The sequence below is a fragment of the Saccostrea echinata genome, unplaced genomic scaffold (genome assembly GCF_033153115.1).
Source record: "Saccostrea echinata isolate AGI-Se365-2 ecotype Australia unplaced genomic scaffold, CSIRO_AGI_Sech_v1 ptg000025l, whole genome shotgun sequence".
Lineage (NCBI taxonomy): Eukaryota > Metazoa > Mollusca > Bivalvia > Ostreida > Ostreidae > Saccostrea > Saccostrea echinata.
In genome coordinates, this window is record NW_026889774.1 from 14,783,059 (window position 1) to 14,790,784 (window position 7,726).

A 7,726-nucleotide genomic window follows, 5' to 3' on the forward strand; every position below is an offset into this window, starting at 1 on the left:
TATGATTTTCTCCAAGCCCCTCCCCCCCTAAAAAAAAATTGAGAAGTGTTTAGAGCTTCCTTAAAAGGCTCAAGAAAGAAAAGAAAACATGTAAAATCCATGCAAAAGTATATATTTTTTGCAGAAGCATCAACTGAATATAATTTTCGGTAAATTTTCAATGTTACCCTCAACTTTTATACAAATACATATAACAGTAAACCATACAAGGCACATAAATTCTGCGCAGTCAACATTTTTTGGAATATCAAGCAATGTTGAAGTTGCTTAGCTGGAGGATGTGGTTTCATCATTCAGATTGTAAAAGTGTTTTTGAGCAAATGTTTCTTGAGAAATCGCTTTCAATTAATTCACATGAAACTATAATATCAAGGAATAATGCATTTCATATTTAGCTAATTGTAACAATTCAGTATTTGAGAGTTGTGAAATGTCAGTATATATTTTAAATTTTCTTTTTTCTTTTAAAGACAAGGTGAAATACAGACTGATATTAATCACATATCTAAAAAATATATTTGTATATAAAACATTTTATGACATGTACCCCTTGATAAAATATTTCCAAATGCAATATACATGTATTGAGACTGTTTGTTAATTACTGATTATTTTCCATAAGTATCTTGACTATTCACCACTATGAATGCCCAATGGACTATTAAAAGTTAGCTTGGTGTAATGTAATACAAATAACATTTCCTTTTAAAACAGTGATGCAACATAACATCTGTAAAACTTTGTGTAAAAAGTTTCAAGCTTAGGAAGGAGACAAGTGTTACAGTATTCTTTGTCAAATGAGATTTTCTGTACAAACAAATCACCTAAGGTGTAAACAACAAAGTAGCATAGAGACCTTTTAGTTACATAAAGCTGGTCTTGTATTTGGTCATAATATTCGCTTGAAGGCTTCAAAACCATATTGCCCTCATCATCATATCTCAAAAATTTGAAATTTTCCCCTGGTTTCACAAGATCATTTCTGCCATTAAATGGACATTTAATTTCTACAATACTACTGTCATCAACAACAGCATCAGGAGAAGCACCTAAATAAGGCCTATCTCAATAAACAAAAAAAAACCACATTTCTTAGCATTTATGTTAAATTTGCTGTTGAATACTTTCAGAGCTTTTGCCTCATAATCTTTTTCCATGTCGCAGAGCTTCACTGTTGATTTTAACATCAGACAATAATGCAGCACACAGCTTCTTGGTATTTCTACGAAAAGTGGCCTTGCATATTTCCCCAAACTTTGATGCCGTTAGACGCTACTTTCTTTCGATGAACCAAATCTGACTTGCACTCTGCTGTCTTGTGGACTCCTCAATCCTTACTACATCAGATTCTGTAACCTATGCATGTGTAAAATTAGGATTAATTTTTAAACAACTAAATCTCATAAGAGTTAGATTTATTTATCAAAATCCATTACACATACCTTTATGGAATTGTCCACCCAGTGCTCAGTAAAAGGCATCTGTCAATAGTCATGGTCTTTGACTGCAGCCTAGAAAAGAAATTTTTTTTTGTCATTTCATTTACTAGTACATTGTTAAGAATGCTACTTTTCAGGAATAAATTTGTTTTTTTATTTCTTTAACATATACATGTGTATATACCTCAATATTTGCCTTCCCACACATGTATCAGAATGAGATATCATTTGAGGACTGCCTGCAATAATTGGTAAGTAAAGATTGTACAAAGTAATTGTAACCAGAACAGTTTCTTCTTTTCTCAGGCCTTGGGTCACTGAGGAAGTCTACAGCTAGCTTTCTCTTGGTTGGCAGCTTTTCAGCTTTGACTGGAGATCCTTGAAAGCACATAACAAATGAAACAAACTGCACTACTTTAAAACATTAAGTCATTTTCTGTGGTTATAAATGAATAATAATGTTTTAAAACTGATAGTTTTAGATACAAAATTCAAAGAAATTAACAGTATCCATATTGTATATGTATTGAATTATTTAGAGGAACAATGAATTACCATCATAGGAGGATTTTGGTTTTGTAAACATCATTAATGTATCAGTGCAAGACTTCCCTAGTTTGAGTTTTCCTGATTCTGCAAACTCTTTTATCATCAGGAGAACTGCAGCAATGTGTCTGCAGCGTCAATGAGGCCCCTTCCCTGCTGGACACTCACAGTGTGTGTTTAAAGGATCTCCAGAATTTTTGTCTTATCTTATCTTGTATATATATGATACCTGTAGCAATTAATATTATTATGAAATGAACAACATCAAGAGCACCAAAGAACACTAACTTTGTGATGTTTTAAAATAATTTCAGTTGTAAACTTGATTTAAAAATCCCAACCTTTTTCTTCATTGCTGCTCCGACAATGCCACTTAGGTAGATGTTATCCCGAATGAATATCGAGCACGCTAAAACTCTGTCACTTTCACACATAAGTTGTCCTTTTGTCACCGACTTTATATCATTTCTTGATTGCCTGTCATCTGAATGAAAGTGATAATGTACATGTATGTATTTTAAGATAAATGATACTTCTGATGATCATGAACTCCAGTGTATCACCTAATAGTTTTAATTTCAGGTGATTAAGGTGGGGGGGGGGAGCCATTATTAAATTTTTTCTTATTCATTTTTATTTTTAAATGAAAATGTATACAGATTTTATCACATGTTTTATCACATGTTTACTCCTTTATTTAGTGGATATAGCTCATATGATATCGTTTTAATATATCAACAGTTGCGACGTCACAATTGTTTTTGTATAAAAGTGATTTTCACATGTAAAAACAGTGTAAAACATGTTATATCCATGTGTAAAACATGTTATATCCATGTGTAAAACATGTTATGGCTATGTGTAAAACATAAAAAGAATCTCTCATTGCTTTGTGGTTGAATATTATTTTTATCCAATAGATATGTGTTTTCTATCCCCTCACCAAGGCTCGGGGATAGAAAACACACAACTGAGTTTCTTGTTGGATAAAAATCATATCCAAACACAAACCATGGGAGATCCTATATGCATGCTAAACTCATTTTACCAGCCATTCTGTAAATAAAGTATGCCTCCATCTGCTCCTTGGATAACTTTTGTAACGTGTTTGCCTAACACGTATATGATTTTCCTCTGGGTCTAGGGCCCCCTCAGATAACTTGCTGAGGTATTTGATTGTTTGTGTACTGACTCATTGTTTTTATTCAGCATCGACGTAGTAAAAGACTGTTAATTACAAAAAAGGTTATAAGAAATTACATACAAAATGATCGACTTAAAACATTGACTCTATTATGCTACATTTATGACCAAACCGGGTTTCCATACTTTTTTTTCTTTTAACAGCAATCAACTTATAAGCAATAAAACTAGCATGTAATAATAATTCAGCAAGAAATCAACAAATTATCCTTACAAATTCACATATACAAGTATAACATAGTGACTAGATTGTATAAATCTCAGAAAATGATTTGACACAAACCACGTGCTTAGCCTTACACAAAAAACCAGGTCATGTTAACCATACGTAGATAATGCTTTAAATTACTGAAATATTTGACAATAAAGGTTTGCGTTCTAACACATGAATATTAAGATCTTATGTTTATAACTTATGAAAGTGTACTTACGCTATAGGGCTACAAAGTCACAAAATCTAGTAACACTTTTGCACATGTACAAATATGGCGCTTGCCAAAACTACGGGAAGTAACTCTTCTAACAAACAAAACAAAAGTTAATTCATACATAGTTGATTCGGAGACATTACACTCCCCGCCTAATGTCTGAAAGATATTACAATTTACAAAGACATTCTCAAGCAACGTTTTCAAATGTTTGTCTTAGTCAATCAAGATAACAAGTTCTGTAATAGGGCGGATATATGTTGTTGGCTTACCATCCTTGATAATGCTCACCTCAACTGTTCTTACTCTGTGGTCACACTCACTTTTAAAGACATTCACGATCAGTCCAAGTGGCCACTGTCCACGGTGGGCTTCTTTGTCGCGCAAAAGAACAACATCACCAACCTTTACATCAGGACGTTCAGTCTGCCACTTACGTCGCACTTGGAGTTGCTTCCTCCAATGCTTCCAGAAGATATCCGACAGGCACTGCACATGTTTCCACTGTTTCCTGTATATTTCCTTCATGTCAGATGAGCTAACAGGATGAATATCAGGAAATTCCTTCTGAGTAAGTACAGTACCCGCATCGTTATTCTTTACAGGATACACGATACGATAGGATACACGCACGACACGATAGGATAAACGCACGGAACGATAGGATACACGCACGATAGGATCGGATACACGCACGATAGGATAAACGCAAAACACGATAAACGCAAAATACGATAAACGCAAAACACGATAGACCTGATAAACGATCTTCACGATAGGATAAACGCAAAACCTGATAGGATTGTTTCAAAATGCGAAACGTATTTTGACAAGACGAATTGTTTCCTTTTAGATGCACTGAAGTATGATGATTTTAATTATTTACAAAGCCGCAAATTTAAATGATTAAATATATTAAATGTATTATGATTAAACATTTGAGGTAACTCTGCTTTGTACAAGAAACATGTTTATTTTTTGTCAATAATGGATCGTCACCAAATTCAAACTGTAATTATTTTAGATAAATTGCACTCTGTGGTGGAAATTATGCGGTTGTTTGTATAATTATTCACATGTCGAAATTCCCTCGAATCGTTAAACTTGAATTTTATTTAGTCGTTTAATAACACAGATTTTAATGATGGTGGCTTTTACGTTTTACAACCAGGTGCAATTATTCATGAAACGCTATAAATATACTAGTATTCAGTATTTTAACAAATAAAACCTCATAAATGTATTATCAAATACATGTATTAAGTATATCCGGAAGAACTCTTTGTAATAAATGAAATATTTGGATTCAATATCTTCTGCTAGAAGTCTGTGATGTATCCAAAATCGCATTGATTTTAATAATCGGTATTTAATAATTCAAATCTTACGAAAATAATTTACTAGTCAGTTTAGGGGAAAAAATATAATTTAAAAAAATACATTTTAAAGTTAACGCTGTCTCCTCAAAGCTTTTATGAATTTTCTTTAATTTATATTATTTTTTTTTTTACGTTTTAAACATGTTACTTGCTGAAATATTCTAGTTGCGTTGACACAGGCTGTGCACTGGACTGTGATTATATAATCTATAATCTCTTCTATATAAATATACATGTATATGTCACAAATATATATCAGGTAAACATAGAAAATTAATCATTTACATATTCCAAGTACATACATTGTATGATAACGGCCGAAAGAAATCGAATTTAATAAAATTAATAACCGTCATTAGATCATCTAATATCCGAAAAGAATATCTCATTTCCATTCTTTTGTATTTATTCTCTGGTATTTCCAATGTCAGAGGCCTGTATAGGACCCAGAAGGTAGAACGCAGTCGTGTACCTAAAAAATGCTACGGTGTACCAACATGTGTAGTATAGAGTAAAAATATAATGCTTATATAATATCGCCCATCAACAATAATTTTTTAGCCTTCTTTTGATTGCTTTTCAAAACATTTCTTTTTAGACCCCCCCCCCCCCGCCCCTAAAGAAATGAAAATCCTTTCTACACAAGCCTCCCCCAACTGCTTTTCCGCGAATTCATTTTTGCAACCTGTCTGCTTTTCCGCGACTACTCCATACTGCATTTCCGCATTTGAATTTTACTATCAGTTGTATTTTTTCGATATTTCCTTTAAATTGTACATCAAACTGTTGCCGATATTTACCCAGATTATCATGTATCTCCCTATAAAGTTCTACTCGACAGTAGCACACTGTGATAAAATTTGAATGAACCACTCACTACACTGGTCGGTGATGTTTTAGATGCCATGGAAATTGTTCATAACAAACCAAATCGTGGTAACAAATATATTACAAACGATGTATTTACGTAAAGAAAGGTCAATGTTTTAAATAATGGCGATGTGTCTTACCGATAAACATAAAATAATTATGCAAAGCCACAATTACAACCGATGCAAAAGACTGCCGAGATAGAAACACAAAGAATGCTGACAACAATCTCAGTAAAAACAAAAAAAAAAAAGATTGACTGAAGCCGTTGATAGCATGTAGAAAGAGTTTTTACCTGACTAATGGAAGGGGTAAGTGCTAAAATAAATCGCAGAAAAGCAAAAAATATAATTGCCGAAAAACAGTATAATTTGTCGCGGAAAAGCAGGATTCTTTTCGCGGAAAAGCTGGTTATAAATATTCACATTAACAGAATTTATATCTACCATACATACAGCTACGTGTATGCTAAGCTTATTCACATACAAATAAATAATAATGTAAAATAAATTTCCACAATATGATAAGGAGGTTTTCGGACTGAATAATTGTAAATCATTTCTATTAGACTTTGTATTAATTGTTACTACACTTATATATGACTATATCGGCAAAATAAAACAAAACTTTGTAAATTATGAAAGTCTTAATCCCACCTGAGGCACAGTCACCGGGGGGGGGGGGGGGGGGGGTGCACATACCACTCAAATAAAAAAAAGATCCGATTCAAAAAGCAAAAAAAAAAAAACAAAAAAAAAAGGAATATATATATTGACTTCTTGAATATAGTCAAGTATTACATGTACATGTAATCGATAAACGCTAATAAAATCAAATTCAAGGCATTTACACGTCTTGTGTATCGAAGCAAAACCGGGCGATTTTACATAAATTTTTACATATATCTTTTGAGGGGCCTTTAATAGCGTAAAAAATCATGCGAGGCAAAGTTCGTATTTTTCTATTAGAGTTATTTACCATATTCTTCGATTAATATTTTATTTTCAATTTGATCAGATCAATCATGTTTAAGACTGTAAACAAATAAGAAGTAAATAAAAGTATACAAATGAATTAAATCAATGGAAGGTTGGGACAAATCTCGCCTATATTTCATTTGATTCATTCATTCAGTTTTTAATTAGTAACTGAAGTGTACATTTTCTTATTTTCTTAGTACAGTGTATAAAATCTTTAAGTGTTGTTTATACAAATTATGAACATTATCACATTATTCAGAAAATGAGTTGATGCATTATATTGATACCCAGTAGGGTTCAAGGTTAATACTTGACACCAGGTGGGAGAGCAGTTCAGGTATGTTGACGTTGAATACACACGGGCCGAGGTGTCATGTAGGGGTGGGGGGTTGTGTCTTGACCTGACAGGGAGACAGTGTACTGATTAGGCAGGTACATATAGCTGTCAGTTCTCATGGTACGGGAGCGCTTCCGTCTGTCAGTTGCAGTATATACCCAGTTCATTTCCACGCCGAAATAGGTAAGATGTATACTTATTTTTTTTCCCCATTTTCTAAAGGCAGTAGTAAGTAAAAATGGTTAAACATCTACATTATAGTATATAATTATCATAATTATTATGAATTTAATAGAGCATGCTCATGCATTATAAACTGTAATTTATTTTTAAGTTAGACACATCAGAGAAACAAATAAATAGAAAAAAATAAATACTGTAGGAACTACATACTTGCACGTACAGACAAAATGTGTAAATGTTATCAAGATCATGTATTACATTGTATATGCCTTTATGAATCATTTGGAAACAATCCTTTATAAATAATTGATTTTGCATATTACATTTAGACAAGAGGCATAAAAATATAGCTACTGTATGT

General features: G+C 32.6%; 1 long non-coding RNA gene across 1 annotated transcript; it reads right to left on the reverse strand.

Annotated features, from left to right (window-relative positions):
• Window positions 1-1,655: 1,655 nt before the first annotated feature.
• On the reverse strand, window positions 1,656-2,404 carry LOC133192652 (uncharacterized). The gene is made up of 3 exons (XR_009721845.1): window positions 2,327-2,404; window positions 1,995-2,214; window positions 1,656-1,817 (listed from the first exon to the last, which is right to left on the reverse strand). It is a non-coding gene; the product is annotated as an uncharacterized LOC133192652 (long non-coding RNA).
• Between the last annotated feature and the right edge of the window lie 5,322 nt (window positions 2,405-7,726).